General features: G+C 40.3%; 1 protein-coding gene across 1 annotated transcript in view; it reads left to right on the forward strand.

The window, feature by feature from the left end:
• The first annotated feature begins 1,267 nt into the window (after nt 1-1,267).
• afmid (arylformamidase) overlaps nt 1,268-19,430 on the forward strand; it is a 92,774-nt gene continuing 74,611 nt past the window's right edge. Inside the window, exon 1 of the mRNA XM_048252411.1 lies at nt 1,268-1,287. The gene's annotated coding sequence lies outside the window, so the exon portion shown is untranslated. The remainder of the gene's footprint in view (nt 1,288-19,430) is intronic.

Here is a 19,430-nt window from a genome sequence, read left to right on the forward strand (position 1 = left end):
ACATTCTGGGGAATGTTAATTTGTATGTATGAGAGAAGCTTCAACTTCTGGGTATGTAGCATTGTGGCATAAAGCTTAGGTAGTTAGCTTGCTAACTCTGGCAGAAATCTCCGGTGTTCTTGTTCCATGTAGTTTCGTGTTGCAGCAACAGCTACGTGATACTCATTCGGAATATTTTGAAAACGTAACGCTTTCACACCTTTAACGACACAGGTAAAGAAAAAAACTGCGTGCACAAACAGAGGTGAAAGAGGCCAAAAGTTCTGTAGTGATATGCCAGACCAGTCGATGGCGCCGGGCCGTGCAGAGGCTTCACATTAAATTTGTGTGAATCGCGTAGAAGAAAACATTGTTAAAACAGTTTGTTAAGCAGTCGCATGAAATAAGGAGACTACAGACTATTCCGTTTTCAATTCAACTGCTATGTATGTCTATGACTGCTATGTGGAATTTCAAATGCTTACGCATTGCATTAGGTCTGAGCACCACTGGAGAAAACATTAACATGCAGTAACGGCTACAGTGGGTCCCAGTTAAGAATTGACACTTCATTCACCATCAAGGTGATTCATAGCCTAGAAATCTAGACGCGCCCCTAGCGGCAGCAAATTACATTTCTGCCAGGGCTAGTCTAGCAACTCTCCGTTGGCTTGTGAGCTCCAGAAATCGAAACTTAATCAGGCCAATGAAATCGTGTGTAGAGTCGTTAGGTGGGCTTAACATAATGATTGATGGCAGAGTTGCAACGGTTTGGCTTGAATTCCCTGCTACTTGAAAACAAATAAGATGGATGTTGCTGCTGGCGAACAGTGTGACACGAGTTAAGCTTTTATTAAGTTGGCAAACGTTTGAACTAGCCAACTAGCTCCGCTGGTGGGAAACGCATGGGACTCATAGTGCTGCCGAGTGTCCCAGTGACGCCGCTTCCATTTGCCTCCATGGGACCTATCTCTCAAAAAATTTTGAACGCCAGTCTATGGCAAAAAAGAAATGATTTTCTGGTCCCGGTTGACTTGTGCCTTAATTTACCCATATGATGTTTGTCAATTTTAAAGACAATTTTTCATGTAAAGACATTTGCAGTTTGTTTCGTAACTATTACTTACAAACTATTAATTACAACATTGTGAAAGATCGTAATTCCAACGACTACAAACCCATCAGTCGCGCTAGTGACGTTAGCTCATTCACAGCCACACTAGATTGTACAAGCATACCAGCAACAGGTCTTAATTGGGCTTTCCTTGCCGAAGAAAATACCATGAGTCAGAGGATTAAACACATCAGGTAAGTTGTATTCATTCATAGACTGTACATTACATACTGTTAAGTGACATAGCAGGCAGCAAGATGCAACCGTTAACTAGCATAACAGCTAGCATGCTAATCTTATCGTTTCATTACGTTGGTGACGTACATCGTTCGAGACGAGAGATGAAGTCCACTGAGCGGATTCGCACAAAACCAACATAACTTTTGAAGTCTATCGAACAACAGTACTTTCTTGACGTGAAAAATTATCTTTTAAATTCACACACATCATATGTGAAATTCGTGGCACAATTCAAACTGGACCAAAAAATAATTGTTATCTCTCCATTAACTCCCGTTCACATTTTTTTGAAAGACAGGTCCCTTGTAGCGGAAGTAAAACCCCAGAGGAAACTTTTGCTTCTCATTTCTATCCCTTCTGTTGCGAAAGAGGCAAAATGGTGATTCTCTTTTAGGGATCATTTAAGTATTACTTTTGTCACAATTATTTCTCCTAATTTGGCCTTAGGAGATATAAAACAAGCAAAAGATGAGACACATAACAATAAGACAAGTAGGAGTCACATAAGAGACATTAGTTTGAGAAGCAGGAGAAATACGGGAGATCTCTTATATGTTTGAGTGTAGTCTCATTTACAACTTGTTTCTCCTTAGGAGAAATAATGGAGCAGATGGAGTCACATAAGAGATATTAGTTTGAGAAGCAGGAGAAATAATGGGAGATCTCTTATATGTTTGGAGTGTAGTCTCATTTACAACTTGTTTCTCCTTAGGAGAAATAATAGAGCAAATGAGGAGACATTGCAATGAGAAACTGTTGAGAAGTAGGAGTTACAATTGATATCAGTTTGAGGGTCAAAAAATAGGGCACTCCATAGCATTTCAAACTTTTATTTTATAAAACAAAGCAAAACAGTTGTACTTTAAAAATAGACTTTAAGCAATGGGAGCTTGCACAGATGCACTTTAAAATGGACTTCAAGCAATGGAAGCATGTTAATGCCTTGATATGTTCTTTGTATAATGTGTATTCTTATTTATTTATATTTTGTGTGTGAGTGTGTATGTGAGTATTATTTTTAAAAGCTGCACAAGCAAATTGCATTGTACGGACCAACTGCACAATGGCAATTTAAGACTATAAATCATACAACATGGAGAAATGAACTAATAAACAATAACATAAACAAACTGAACTTGTGCCAAAGCGTGCCATACTGTGTACAATGGTGGATGAAAGCGTGGGCTGGTCAATCTGCGTCTTTGATCCTGGTGGTGGAACCAACCAAAGGGAGGAGGGAGAGAAGAGCAGAAAATAGAACATTGTTACTTTGTATTTTTGAGTGGCTCACAAACGAAGACATTTGTTTGACCGTCTGCTTTCATAACTGTGGGAATTTTGATACAGCACAAAGATCAGACACACCTTATTAATCACTTAAACAAAGAATGGGGGATGTGATAGCTACCACTCACATTTGCTATTTGTTGCCCAATTGAAAAACAGATTTTATTGATATATTTGTCAAGCTTAAACAAGTTTGTTGAATTCCCTCACCTCATCTAGTGAGTAAACTGTATTGTCAGGCTAGGATTAACCCCTATCCAGCTTACCACTAGGCAAAACCTTGTTTTGGTTGGACTAAGCCTATTCAGTGTAAAAAAAAAAATGGGCATCTGAAAATAGTTTAGTTCAGAGTCCTGATGTCAAAAAAGTAATTTGGGCAATTTTTTTTTGTCATCTGGGAGCTGGCTCCATAGTCAGGACGCATAACAACTAAATGCAGCGTTGCCTTGTTTAGTTCTGATAGTGGGTTTCAATAGGAACATTTCTCCTGTGATCAGTGAGGTTTAAGTGAAGAGTATTGCTGGAACATGTCACACAGTCTCATTGAAGGGCAAATCTGGTGTAAACTGATTCAAAGCCTTGTTGTTCGAGCTCACCAGGCACTGTCCAAAGGACAAAGAACAATAAAATGTGTCATAACCTATGGACAAGAAAGTAAAGCTGACTCAATATGGCAAAAAAGCCTTTGGTATCTTCTTTCCATTACAGGGTTTCCCCAGGTTTGACCACCCCAAATAAGACTAGACCTTTTTAAGACCACTTACATGAAAATTAAGACCTACATCACACCCATTATGCGGTTGTAAAACACCAGATCAAATCCATAATGATGATTAAAACAACACTTCCTCATGATGTGCTGTCCTCTCCTTTTGACTGATTATGTTGATTCATTGCTGCCGGTGCGAAAACCCAAAGTATTGTTTGCGCATATTCCAAGAAATTAGACTAGTGTACCGATACCACATCAAGAATAGCGATTTCGATACTTCTTCGATAATTCTTAAAAAATCTATTTGATTTGGGGGCCCAGACCACCTTGACATCATCAGTAATATTGAATATAGTGTTATCATTCACACCAGTGGGCATCTTAGATTCTGCTTGACTCTTTCCACACACACAGAAAATTATGGCTTATTTCATGTTTCTATTTCATATACCTTCAAATTCATATAGTGTACAGTTAATGTATAGTATTTTTTAATCTGCATAATTACTATTAATCTGCTTAATTGCTAAACATATTTAGTCATTTGAATACTTAATATTTATTTTTAAACTATTACACCTAGGCAAATTTTAATGTGGTGTGTAGGCCTAGGTGTAATTGAGTGCTTGTCACTTTAAGAAATACGTGAGTAATTACTGTAGCCTTCAGTCTCACGGTTTTAGGCTAGTGAATAATAGTTGCACATAATGTATAAGGATATGTGGATGCAATTCATTGTTGTCTGTCATTAGATAAAATAAATGTAAATAAAAAACTATCAAGTTCATAGAATGTTCAATAATGATTTTAGCACTAATGACGAATGACATACAGCCCGATGCCGAAGCACCACCATTGAAAAAGCTGTTGGTAGCATCGGCTAACTAGTGCCAGATTTTGGAGTGCAGGGGACAAGCCGAGATGGGCTATGAAACATACGTTCACACTCGGTATCATGTTTCAACACACTTTAGGTCAATATCACACCGGAATTCTCCTTTAAAAGTATTGATACTAATAAAATTAGGTATTGTGACAACTGCTAATAGCTATTGCGACACTTTTGTAGTATCGGTGCACCGTGCAACACTAAATTAGACGATCCCTGATGTTACGCAACCCCCTGTTGAATTTTCACATTGTTGTTGTTTTTTCCCCCATTTCTCCTTGCTTGCAGGCTAGTATAATTAAAATGTAAGACCTTCGTTTAAAAAATTAAGACTTCGGCAACGGAATTCAAGACTTTTTCAGACCTTAATTAAGGAACATGACATTTAAGACCGTTTAAAGACTTTTAAGACCCCGCGGCTACCCTGCATTAGGTCAGGAATACCAAAAGTACTTCTATACGGCTCTGGGCTATACTTCCCTGTCCATAACTCAGAATTGGCTGTGCCACATTTTCTTTTTCCTATGAACAGCACACAGTGATTTCCAACAAGAGCTATGGATCAATTCATACCGGATTTGTCCTTTAAGTGATTTGTAAACAAGTAGGAGTGCTTTAGGGTCAATCCGGTAAATCAAAGACAATGGCTCAATATTACATCTAAATTAGCCCAAAACATTTAGCTCTGATCACTCAAGAGACACTGACAATTGTCAAGAACAAAAACGAAATACAGAAAATACAGTATACACCATACAACAAATATTGTTGGTGAGTTAATCATTTTGGCCATGTCATTTTTTTTTTACTTTTGATGTATGTTCAGCCCATCTGTAAAATATCTTAAAATTTCGCCTCTATCATTTCTATGACAATGTGATTTTGTAACTTTCGTAGCTACACAGTTTGACGTTAACTGTATAAAAGTTGAATACTTTTAGTGCAATAGAGGCCTACCCTTTATAAAAAGCCCACCAATAATGCTCACCACAATTGGAAATAATTTAAAATAAGAGAAAATTACCCCAGCTTCATGGATGTTTTGGAACCTCCAGCCCTCGTAACAAAAGCCTCTTTGACCTTTGTGGATTCCACAGCTGTCCATCCACAGAGCGTTTCACAGTGCATAACGTAGGCTGCAAATAAAAAGCAAAATCAATCTATCAGTGTGGTAATAATAGCTCTGAAACTGACAGTTCCAGTCATTGATTTTGATTAGCTGAAACGTGTTCCTTTCTGTTGTAATTCCCAAGTTAACCTTACACATCCTTGTGTACACATCCCTACGCAAAGAATGGTAAAAAAAGTTGTTACAAGCTGTGGCCAATGTTCCACTTACCATTGTGTGACAGTCTACATGAACTATTTATTGATGTAGGGGTGTATTTATAAAACCATCAACTGTGCATAAGGTAAGACAACCAGGCTGAAATGACTAAAAGAGGAATACAATAATCTGTTGGAAATTTATCTTAATGCCTCAATTAAAAAATGAGGAAAAAATCCAACCTTTAAACACACCAATATTCTTTGTGAATGAACCAGGTATCGTAAATTAATAAATGTTATTCCTTAAAATACAGGAGGCATAAGTAAGGAACCCCCTATGTTAAAATCCCATAGAGGCAGGCAGATTTTTATTTTTAAAGGCCAGTTATTGAATGGACTCAGGATACTATGCATCCTGATAAAGTTCCCTTGGCCTTTGTAATTAAAAGATAGATAGATAGCCCCACCCTTCACCATACCTAGATATATCATGGTTTTATTTCAGTTAGGCTAATAGCTGGTTTGATTTGCATGCTACAGATTCTATTAATTGCAAAAGAAATGTTGACTGGTAAGTTATTCATGACTGCAGATGCGGACTTGCCTATCTCTCGATCCCTCGACCGCAGCAACGCTACTTTCCTAGTTTACATGGGTTACAAGAATGCCCTTTCACTCCTGTTACAATATGTAATTTATAGCAGGTTAAACAAAAGTGAGAACATATTGTGGGGAAAAATATACTTACCATTTTGGTACGCTGTTTGTTCAGCAATTTGATCTGATGGTCTAGCGTAGTCTTCCATTTTTTTTTAAGAAGCTGCCGGCCTCTTTTCAGTGGCATTGAGCTGGAACCAGTTTAAACCAGTGGCAATAACGTTAGCTTCGTCATCTTGACTGACATCCAAAAGACATTTTAAAATTCCGTGCATTTTGGCTACAGCATGGCTTAACACCATTTAAAACATACAGACTAAAGCTGTAGAAGGCAAAGTAAGCTAGCAACGTTAAATTGTCTAACGTTAGCTTTATATACAAGCGGCACAGCCAGTGATGTAACTTACAAATAGCTAACATTAACTAACTAGCTAACTTTATGTGCTGCTTCGTCAGGTTGTTCAATGATATATTGAGTCTAAAAATATGCAAGAACGTTAGCAAATTACCAAAATGTTAGTGTACCTTCTCTGAGTTTTCGTGGTGGCAAGTTCTGCACAATCCTTCATACCCACACACCGTTTCACTTGGTTTCACTGGCCAAATCTAGACTGCATTTTCTGGAGTCTTCTGCGCGCGTTTATCACGTCCGACCATCATAGACCTCTGGAGTCTAACTTGATTTCTCTAACTTGCTAACAAGCAAAAATCAAATTGTGCCGCCTTCACGTACCATTTATAATATCTACTCGGAAGGTTGAAGACAAAAGTGCGTTCAGGAAAACGTCTGCCTCCGATTTCGTCGTCTCCCTGGCCTGCGCGAGAATTTAACAGGTGATCTCCTTATATGGGCATAGATGGTAGCTTTTTTTGTAAGCGAACTTCAGAGGTCTGTCCGAGCATCGCCATGTGTGGTGGTCACATCACATGGTTAGGCCTACTGTTTGCAAATGTGAACTTGTTGTACATCTACAACAGCTAGAGCTCTTACAGATCAGACTAATTTATAAAACAAATAAGTCTGGATGAGCATTAAATGAGTTCACTTAGAGAGCTCTCTGATGGATAAGCCTGAGTAAAATATGAGATATATAAATTGAGCAAGTCTGAGTATTGTATAAGCCTTTGCTGAGATCTCTTTTGTAAATCAAAAAAGGACTAAACTGAGATAACTAGAATGAGAACGGTTCAAGCTTGTGAAGAGATCTCTTTTACAGAACTGATGGAGCCTAATCTGAGATTTACCAAAAAGATCTGAAATGAGAATTGCATGAGTTTACAGAGAGAGCTCTCTGGTGGATCAGCCTGAGTAAAATATGAGATGAATAAATTAGACAACACTGAGCATTATTGAAAATATTGATGAGATCTCATTTGTAGATTAAAGGGAGTCTACACTGAGATAACTTAACTCTTTTGCTCCAGAGACAAACCTGAGAAGCGGGAGACGAAAGCAATAATCTCATTTTTGTATCACTGTGATCTCATTATTGTCTAGGAGAAACAATTGAGAAAGAGAGGAGCTCTCATTTTAACATTTTCTTTCCTCTGGGACAGAAGTCACTGGGACACTCTATTGCGTGCAGAGGGAATAGAGCATCACAGTCCCGCCCACAGGAGTTTCCGGAAGTAAGAATTCAATGCAATTTCTCCATTGACAATTCGGGTATAAGCCATAAAAACTTAACTGTGCATGGTAGACTCAAAACCAGCTACGGCTGTACTAAGCGATTGTATATGGTCATATAGAGGGCGAAAATTCAAGGGGCACTAACCTTGTTTTGAAATAAATGTATTTTAATCGCGATGTCTTGGATAAGTACTTCATTACCCACAATCCTGAACAATCCCACAGTGATGCCTCTGATTGGTGGAAAGGCCGTTATGATCATAGTTTGAAACTTTATCAGCGAAAATTATTGACAAAGATCTTAATGTGAATAAAAACGTTCTAGACGAACATTGGTACTTGTATCAACAAGGATTGTGGTTTATATATCACACTAACTTAGTCAGGGCCAATACACCATCAAATAGAACACTAAATGCTAGTTAAAACACTTAACTGTTCAGGTAGCCGATAGGCTAATCATTAGCCTTTCAGACATTAGAATGTCATTATAATGCTGCTAACATTAATATAATGTTTTAGTGACCTTGTTGTTTCTATGAACATGAATTGTTGTTTATAGGAAACATCAACTTAGTCGAGGCATAAAAAGCCCTGTATCTCATTAAGTACTTCAACTTTTGAACTAGCTAGCTAGCTGATAGCACATGCAAGCTGGATGCTACCACCGGCTAGCAGCTAGACACTGCAGTAAAACCGTCCATGCCCCCGTGAATATTTCACTGTTTCAAGGACGAAATCAAGAGTGTCCAAAGGGGTGAAAACCACTTTAAATCGGGTCACATTATTGACTGTTGTGTGTCCGAGGGTTAGCTTGTGGGTTTTGTAAGGGCCAGCATGAGGGACAAGACCTACAAAGTTGTGTGGTGAGTTTTGCAGGGAGGTTGGTAATGCTAGTTAACATTAGCTAGGCTACTGTAGCCTTCATACTGTACGAGTCATATCATCAATCATTAACCTAGAAATACTTCGTACATTTAATGAACATTTTGCGTAATAATTCACAGCAAACTGAATATGGTGGTCCAAGAGCAGACCATGCACTGGTCCATGCATCAGGATGGCAGTCAGATACGAAGCACTGCACAATGTTGCTAACGTTAACCGCTTTCACACACACACACACAATATAAAATACACTATGGTAAATATAACATTCAATACCAAAACACAATTATTTGCACGATTACTCCTGAAATAACTGCTATTAACTGCACATTCACTATATAAAAATAACTGTTTGGAGGAAAGGGTTCGCGTGCTGTCGCCGGTTGGAAATGATTTCGCGCTGGTTCGTGCATTGCTTATATATTATTCAGTGAGGCGCGGTGGTTTATGGGATGAGTAGTTTAATGTGGGTCTGGCTCGTCAGGCTAGGTGATTCACGCAGCTGGGTGAAATGTAAGTACAACTGCAGCCGCTTGGGGGAAGCATAGTCCGCTGTGGCGTTCCACGGTCGAACCGGACGGAGCATTTGACCGCAAGGGCTGTGATTGGCCGAGTTTTCAGTGCATTTCTCTGCGATTTTAGCAGCCCCTGCAACATGCTAGTCCACTGTAGCCTATAAGCTTTGTACATAATGTTAAACATAGTTTTGGATTCAGTGGCAAGATGTCTTGGTTGTACAGTGCCTGTCTCTCAGTAATGTTTTAAAATGAGAGCTTCGTCAGCTGGCAGTAGGCTACTTTGTCGGCAGTCATGAGAAGTTCGCTTGCTAACAGAACATAAATATGCTGCCCAGAAACCTCGTGAATAGTTCTGATTTATTTTACTAGACTAACGCATACCTGTCAACATTTAGCTTTCCAAAAACGGGAGATTTTTAAACTTTGATTAACGTTTCGATGTTCGTTAGTCAAAAACATCGACACATCGAAACGTTAGTCAAAGTTTAATAATGTTCTGCACCTTTTACTAAAGGATAAAGAAAATTAAGAAGACATCGGCGTCTCTCCTTCTCTCTAAAATATCTGTCCTGGCCTGGTTGCACCGGATTGTCGCCAGACGACAGAAGCGCGGAGAACCCTCCTTTGTCTACCAAAAAGTGTTACTTTATGCCCCGCGCTCCCCCACTGCTTGTGAAAGAAGGGGGTGGGGGTGGGGGAGGGGGGCTTAACGTGAAAAAGCTTAATGTCCCAAAACGGCAACAAGTCATAATGGTAGGCTACAGGAAGTGGGGGGAGGGTATGGGATGATCAGAGCCGTCTTCGCTGTGCTATTCAGAGGGCATCTTCTATGGTCTTTCCAGGCGCAGGTCTTACCATATAGCCTATCGAGTGCCTTAACAGATAGGCTCTGCTCTTGGGTTTGGCCTCACAGCGAACTCGACCCTCTTGTTGCTTGCAGTTTGTTAAATAAAGCGATGCAGATTACATTATTTATTTCTGATTAATTGCGTCTTTTGATGTATTTTGCAACATCTGCTTGTTAAGCTGGGCTACTGTCAATGTCCTGTCCAGTACAGATAAATGTTCAACAATTGCTGGTGTTGCTCGCCAACAAGAAATGTTTCTATGACCCTCCAAAGTGATTGAGAAAAAACGCATGACCCTCCCCAGTCCCAACAATTTATTGATGCCTTCTGTAGGCTACTGGGTCAATTTGGGAGCTTGCATGCTACGACACCTTCCTTGAAATGCCTTGAAAAGGCTGTCGTTTGCACAATTTCACAAATAATCACCGGGACCGAAACAAACCTGTCAACTTTTCCCTGGTTTATCGCGTATTTTAACTTTTTCCTCATTGTCTTAGGAGGAGCTGCAGGGCCGTCGCAAGGGGGTGCGAGGCCCTGTGCGAACTTGACATGGTGCGAGGCCCCGTGCGAACTTGACAGATGCATGAACTTACGTGCATGAAATCATGCGATAGCTTACTTTACACATAGCCAAGGCTACCGTCTGTGCATTTTAGTAGCCTAGTCTAATAAGCTACACCAGCTTGTCTTTAAGAGGGGAAATTGTATAGCCTATAACATTAGCTGAGGCACATATTTGGCCATATGGTGTTTATCATAGGCTACATCACGAAACCAACTTTAACAGGGGAAATTAGCCTAATTGGGCATGAATCATTGTGCTGAATGGCATTTGTCAATGAGCAGAAACACACAACATTCAAACTGTTGATAAGATGTGCACTATGAAACTGGTCTGTAGGCTAACATTGGACAAATAAATTACACTGACTCGCCATATCCTGACTCTGAAAAAACATTGTCTTGCTTTGCCGCAAACTCAGCAATGAAATCATAGGCCAGTTTGCAGGTAGCATAACGTCTTTTTCAATTCATAGAAGGGAGAGCCCAGTCTCTCCTGTGACATTGAGGTGCGCAAATAGTTTTTAATAGCCTGTTCAACTTCGAAAAGCTTCACCCGATGCCAGTCACTGATCGCAATTTCAAATTTCGGGAAGCTTCGTTCAAGTTAAGTTTTAAGTGCAGTAGGCTCCTATCTGCCCCGTTTGGAATTATATCTCGAGCCTATTATAGGTCCAGTGCGTTAGGCTTCGGACGTGCTCAAGAAGAAAAGAAAAAACACTTTTTTTTTTTTTTATAGATGGTTATGAGGAGCAATATGAGTCTGAATTCGGACGTGCTCAAGAAGAAAAGAAAAAACACTTTTTTTTTTTTTTATAGATGGTTATGAGGAGCAATATGAGTCTGAACTCCTTGTCATTCAGACTCAACCCTCTTGTTGCTTTGATATCTTTTTTCGTTGTCGTTTGAGCGTCGGCAAGCAGGCATGTTATTGGTTGCAATTTAAGTGAAATTTCTACAGTAGGCCTACAACATGCAACATGCTTGTTAGGCTGGGCTACTGTCTTGTACAGGTAAATGTTCAACAATTGCTGGTGTGCATGGCTATAATCAATTAGCTAAATCATTTGTCCAGCTGTTTAAAAAAAATGTTGTGCTACATTCAAACGCAAAAGGTGCTTTGATATCTTTTTCGTTTGAACGTCAGCAAGCAGGCATGCAAGGTTGGTTGCAAATAATGAGGATAATTGGTTTTATCTATGGATTTATTTTTTGCATTAATTTGAATATGACTCGCTCCAGTCTCAACAGCACGTCTACTTTTTTCACACGCATCTAAGTTCTAACACACATCCCCTCTCGCTTTCTCTTTCCATCCCTGCGCACAGGGCTTATATTACGTTTTTCCTTCCCATGCGTTGAGTGCCAACAACGTAAAATTAGGCTACGTTAGAAACGAATGGTTCTCTATCAGTCGAAATACTCAGTGTTAATCAATAGGAATACACTCCTTGATCACGTGATCACCACTCCTAGAGAAGTCCTCTAATAGGTCCTGTTAACTCATTGAGTGCCTTTTCCATCCCATGCGTTGAGTGCCAAAAACGTAATATTACGTTTTTAGCTTTTTTTTTTAATTACGAAACTAGACACTTTACACACCTTATATGTGATTTTGGGAACTCTGTGATGAATGGAAATGAAATATATGACGATCGTGAAACTCATGAAAACGCACAATCTGGACATTTTATCATAACTCTGTTGCCGCTTTGGGTCGAATCAGTGACTCATGCACGTCAGGTCAAAAACAGGCCATTTTCGTGGGTCTATCACTAGGTGGCAGTCTCGCCAGGTCTCGCTGATCACTTCCCGGAAAGTTTACACAAGTAAGTAACAGGCAACACTTCATATTTCATGAAAGACGTTATATCTCCATTTCTAGAAAAAAATTTTGATGAAAACTAGCCACTGTTTAGCTTGGGATTTCTCAGGAACAGAGGCGTGTAGAAATATGCGGTTTGCACCCACCGAGAGCTTAAAGTCTCACCTTTTTAATCGAGCTATTGTATGTTTTCATAGCTATAACACAAAATATGCTGTGGCTGTACAAAAATCATCAACAATGGCCTAGATTGCTGGCACTCTAGGACAAAGCTCCCGAAAACACCTTGGCATTCAATGAGTTAAAGGAGCTGCACCATTTTACAACAATTGCATCTACATTTTCATATTAGAATGTTTTGTCTGTTTAAGTGTACGCTTAAACTACCGTGATCAATTTAAGTTCCCGTGCCCCCGCTGAAAGTCTCATGCGCTTATCGTTACACTATCAAATCTATAAGTAACCGTGACAAATAGGGTATAAGATATATAAACTCACGCTATTGTATTATCATATATGTTTGGTAATGGCTCACTGCGTCATGGAAGCAGTTAAGTCAAGTCGCATCAAAAATAGTAGTGGCAGAACTCCCAAGTGACACCTTGTGGTTGTTTGTGTCAACTGCAGTTTGTGCCATTTCTGCTGAGAAAATTGGGTGCGTGATTCATGAAGGAACCCATCCAAACTTAACTGGGACCCACTGTACTACACACAGTTGCGTGCGTTGCAAGGCTGGAGACGCATCCCATTCACTTTGCATGGGCTCACGTCATCCGTTGCCGAACTGAATTGTGGGTCTGTTGCGTCGCGTTTCTCCCGTTGCTCGTGTTGAGAAGTTCAGCTGTTGCTGCACCGACAGACGGCACCGGCCAATCAAGCCAATCGACGGAAAATTCGCCATAAAATTGCCAGCTGTGCCCTCTACACCCGTCTACACGGCAAAAGTTAGCCGGCGGTTTCAAAATCGGTTACAGTCTCCTAAACTGCCGGCATCGTGTACACGCAAGGCGTAACCGACAACAAAAATTCACCGGTTTAAAAAAAAAACAGCGTTGTGTAGACGGCCCCTTATTTCCATCACAATAGCCAGCAGAGAAAGGCCAACACATCAGATAAGCTTGTTGGCCATTAGCAGTTATTTTTATAAAGGCATATACAGTATGATCACCTGCTATAACTAGCCTACAGTGGACATTCTCACTTGGCCTCACGCAATAGACAGAGGCAAAATTCCCGACACTTATCCAACAATGAAAATCATTTCCATCTAACAGTCCAGGGCCCAGTCTCCCGATAACGACGGAGACATGCCCTTACGAGGGTTTTCGTTTGGTTTTTCCGACTGTTTCCCGAACATGCTCGTATGTGAACACCCGTGCACTGCTCTTTAAGATGCTCTTAAGGGGACGCGTTAATAGTTCTGAAATGTCCTCTAATTTGATGGTGATGTCAGGTGACTGCACATCACAGCTATAGGCCTACTGTTTAAACTTCGGATCTACACTTTAATTAACATCAATACGAAAATAGAAAAACTTTGACATCCCCATGTAAGCACCCCAAGTAGGCTATATACCACACACAGACATAGACAAAATAAAGATGCCGAATACACTTTTGTAATTTATTGAGTAGGCTATGCACAAATTCACATAAAAGACAAAAACATAATTGCCTGAAATCTGAATGACTGGCGCAAGCAACACAAGCTTTCCATGCATGTGCTTGCATGCATGAGAAGAACAGAGATTGTGGCTACTGCATGGCTACTTGTTTTATTTGGCCAAAATAGAGACAACTTTTACTTTTTTTACTTGTTTCTTTTTCTTAGACCAGGTAACAGTCTATGATTTAGGTCACTGTTTTACTTCTGCTTTGCTTTATGCTGGGGAGAGAGCATCAATTAGACATCCCCGTAACTGCTCAAACTAAATTTGATGTAGGCTATTGACATGTCATTGCCATTGACATGTGTCACATGTCGATTAATCATCTAACCCCCTCCCCATTATTGAGAATCTTTTTTTATATAGAAAGGCCCATACAGTATATGATCACCTGCCATACCTAGGCATTCTTACTTGGCCTTAAAGGTCTCATTCACCGAGAAACCGTTTAATACTTGTTCCTTTCAAAATACCGTAGCTCACTCCAAGTTGCATATGCATGCTGCACGTGAAAATGATCTTCTACCCCCATTGCCCGCATTAGCCAATGAAAGAAAATACACGGAAAAACAAGCGAATCAGAAAAAGCCCTTCCTTGTGACGCCGCAGGGAAAACAATTATTCATGGCCTCGCCCACCTTGGCTTGTGACCGCCCACAGGAAGATAGGAAGATTTTGGCCAGGAGATTGTCTCTCTGCAGCTAGTAGGAGCTAACAGCAAGTTGCTAACATGGCGGAGCAAATTCGTGCCTGTGTTATTTGTGGCAATAACACATCAATGTAGCATGTCTTGCCTTAAAAAGAAGAGTTGAGTTCTGTGTTCCAATCATTTCAACCACACTCACTGTGCCTGCCTACAGTTAGAAAGTGGTTTTGCATCGATGTTCTGAAAACCTGGACCTGTACGTCATGACGATCGACCACCAGCTCACAGGCTGTAAGTACAAACAAACTTTTCCACCTAACGACTGTTACAAAATAGCATGTTCATATTCTTCACGTTAGCTTGCATGAAAAGGGCACAAGCTAGGCTTAGGCTAGCCTATATTACAGGAAGCTACACCAGGCACGTAACTGAAGTGTTCTGTTCGCGACGTGTAAAATCAGAGAACGTCTAATACAAGGATACAAGGATACAAGGAAGTTTATTGTCACATGCATATAGTTACTGGAAGTAAGAAATGCAGTGAAATTATGTCTGGTGTCAGCCTATTTGTGCATTAATGGGGGGGGGGGGGGAAAAAGTGCAGTAGAAGAGGGGTTTAGTAGATTAGTGGCAAGGGCTGCATAAAAAAGGTGGGGAGGATTGGGATTGGGTGGGGGCACCAACAAGGAGCACCCAAGAGCAACAGGGGCAAGGGAAAACTCCCTTACCAAGGAAGAAACCTTGGGCAGATCCACGGCTCAAGGGGCTAACCCAACTGCCAGGGTCTTGGTGTGTGTGTTGGGGGATGACAGGGGAGATGGGATAGTGTGCTGTGTATGTGGGGAGAGGGCAGTGTGCAATATGTGTGTTGGAGAAGCTTCCTCATGAGACAATGTGCTGTGTATTGGGGGCAGTGTGCTGTAAGTATGTTGGGGATGTGTGTTGGAGAAGCTTCCCTGATGAAATAATGTGCTGTGTATGTAGGGGGTGGGGGGCAGGGGACTTACTATTGCAAGCAGAGTACTGTATGTAATGTATGTGAGTGACAGTGAAGATGTGTGTGTGTGGCGGGAGGGGAGTGGAGCAGTGACTGTGTGTGTGTGTAGTGTGTGGGGTGGGTAGGTGGGGGCAGTGTGCTGTAAGGTATGTAGAGGATGTGTGTTGGAGAAGATCCTGAAAACAATGTGCTGTGTATGTGGGGGGCAGTGTGCAGCAGATGTAGAGGCAGGCTTACTGTAGCAAGCAGTGTGCTGTATGTATGTGAAGTGATGACAGTGATGATGTAAGTGTGTGTGTTGGGGGGGGGGGGGGGGGGTCAGGGACTTACTATTGCAAGCAGAGTACTGTATGTAATGTATGTGAGTGATGACAGTGAAGATGTGTGTGTGGGCGGGAGTGGAGCAGTGACTGTGTGTGTGTGTGTGTAGTGTGTGTGTGTGTAATAGGAAGGGCTCTGGTAAAATCCATTAGAGGAATGGTCTATTTTTTTGAACGTAGCCTACAGGCCACGCGCCAGGTGTAGCTACTTCCATTGATTAGACCTATTGGAAGCTAATTGTTGCAGAAGAAGCAACGCGAACGGAATGCTTCAGTTACGTGCCTGGTGTAGCTACACTCATAAGAAACTGTATGACCACACTACCCAGAGATTTAGCTTGTTGAACCTATAATCTTCTAACCTAAGCGTTAAACCACAAATAATAATATTGGCAACAACATCTTATGCTCAACTAAGGTCTGGTATTGTTCTAGTCTAAACAGGGAAAATCAAAAACACAATACCCGTGCACTATTAGGCTAAGTTGCTATCACTAGAGCCCAGGTATTTACACTTCAGTCTAATGTAGTAGGCCTACAATGATGTTTTGTTTGATTACTTGCTGTTTACTTAGTGTTTTGTATGTCTTCCAGAGCACATCCTCATGTTGGGCTACACAGCTTTCTAGCCTACATTAGGTCATCACGCTAGAAGCAAAGGTTTGTGATCTAACTTTTATTGTTGTGCTAGTTAGTTTCTAGAAGTCTTTTTCTAGTAGGCTAATACAGGTTCGGATGTGCTCGTCAATGTTTGGGAAAGTCAGTTCATGGGTTTCATCAGGTCACTTTCCACAGGTGTATAAAATCAAGTACCTCGATTATGAATGCAGACTGCATGGTGCTTGATTAATACACCTGTGTAAATGGACCTGATGAAACCCATGAATTACATAACAGATATAATTGATATTACTGAATGTCTTCTTGTGGGTGTGCTACTTAGTACATCATACACCTTACCACAGTCACTAAAATATTTTTTGTTTCCATTGTGCCAGTACAGTTTTGTATGAGATAGTGAATGTCCTGTGTACTATTAGTATCTTGTAACTTGACAGTAATACACATTTATTTACTTTAGGGACCCAAACAGAATACTTCATGAAAAGTATGAGTATTGATACAAGCACTTCGGATATACCATGGACATGGGGGCCTGCTACCTCTACTCCCATCAAGCCTGTTCATCCAAGGCCAGCTAGAAGACCTCGGGTTGATCAAGAGGAGGAGGAGGATGAAAGTGACATCTCCACAATAACACCTGATGGCTCCACCTATGGCCCAGCGCAATCAATGAGCAATGTAATAGAATCATCACAGCCAACGAATGTGTTTTGTGTGTTGGCCCTTCGGATACCCAGGACAACACAAGCCGAAACAACAACTCAGACCTTTTTCCCTAAATAATCCCAGCACCATCTTACAAAGGATCTGTAGGCCAGATGTCTGCATAGTCTGGCAAAAAGAGGACATTGTTAATTCTGTGCATGGTTTGGATGTTCTTGTTTTTGTGTTTGCATTATTTTAATAGACTGCAATATTACTATTTGTCAGTGTTTCTCAAACTTTTTCAGACCAAGGACCACTTAAACAATAATAATCATCTGTATAAAGATCACTGACCACCTAGCAAAAAAAAAAAAACAGTAGACCTACTTCAACAGTACACAATAGGCCTTCTCACTAAACCACCTTGCTTATTGTCTTTGCACCATGCTTATGCTGTCAGAGGATTCATATGATTTAAACTGGCATACTGTAGGTTACATGAGTGTTGCAGAACTGTTTGGATTTACTGTACATACAAGTTGGCTCAATATTGCAAACAACTCCTCTTATATTTTACCACTTCTACTTGTGGAACACTTGAGAGAGCTTGCGGACCACACTTTGAGTACCACTGCTGTATGTAAATATAATAAAGCTATTTATTGAATATTGACCTGTTTTGTATATTAGTTTTAGGAGTTGCATCAGTTTTTGTCCCTTTTAGGCTAAAGGTTTATCTTACCTTTCATATCTTCTGTCTCACGGGGGTCATAGTCGAATGTTTAGTGCATTTTGAAGGGAGTACATTATGTTAAGGCAGACTGGTTCTAATCCTGGGTACAGGGTCATACAGACAACAGAGGTACTGGTGTTGCCCATTTTTCTAACCACATGAGCAATCCCCTTATGAAAAAGTAGTATAGGAATCTTATAGTATTTTGGGACAAAATATTATAGTAATCTTATAGGAATACGTATTTTGGGACATACTGTAGAAGTACTACTAATAACTCTATAATATCTTATAACTGCTATAGTTTTTTTGATATAAGATTCCTATAGTACTTTTTCCTAAGGGTCATACGTGACAGAAAACAACTTCAGTAGGCTAACCTCTGCCAATGTAGGCTATCAAAGCCATAGTTTATACTCATTACTGGAGAAGTCTTGCAGCACACGTTCTCTGCTTCTGTAGGCATTCTGGTGCAATTCCAGCGAAATATAGCTAGGAATAGGTAAGTGTGTTTGCATATATATATAGATCTAAATTGAGCTATAACCAAGTGGTCTTTCAATGATAGTTATGGTTTGAATTCCATGATACTATCTATTCCGATAGCATACAATTAGCAGGCTAGGTCAGTGGCTGAACTGCATTTAGGGTGCCTATAACCTGTGTTGTGAAGTAAAATATCTACTAGGAAGATTGCAAAGACTTTTGACTGTGTAAAGAAATAGGTCTTTATTTTAAAACGTTTCCAACTGTTTATTACTTGAATGCAAGATGACGATTGCCACAAACGTTTACCTCTTTTAGGAGAAATTTTAAGCTGACATGCAATTGTTACCATTCTACTAAACCAACGTTCACCGACAAACGATCAGCAAACGGTTCTTCTTCCTTCTCGGATACTAGGATCAAACACATGAAGTTGTATCTCCGAAGACATTTTGTGCAACAGTTTTGACTCAAGTTTTAGCCAGGTTTTAGCACTGTAAAGTTGAATATGGAGCATAGCACAGGCAGAATTGATGAGGGCAGCACTGGAGGGCGTCCACAGTACTGTTAGCCAATCAGAGTAGTCATGAACATGTCATGAATATTCATGAGCAAGAGGCAAATCCTGTCGTTCCTCCCCTCCCACCTTCCCCACCAAACTAGAACAGAAAAATTAATGAAAAAACGATGAGATGAGACCTTTAACACCCAATAGACAGAGGCAAAATTCCCAACACTTATTCAACAATGAAAATCTTGCGTGGCCTGCTCACTCCATTGTAGAAAATAAACTTCCAAAAATAACGAAAAATATTTATCTTCTTTCAGTTAATTTAAAAGTTTCAAAAAAGTTCAAAATAGATCATATCCTTTCCAAGAACAAAATTATCTTCTG

Source organism: Alosa alosa, chromosome 9, assembly GCF_017589495.1.
Source record: "Alosa alosa isolate M-15738 ecotype Scorff River chromosome 9, AALO_Geno_1.1, whole genome shotgun sequence".
Lineage (NCBI taxonomy): Eukaryota > Metazoa > Chordata > Actinopteri > Clupeiformes > Clupeidae > Alosa > Alosa alosa.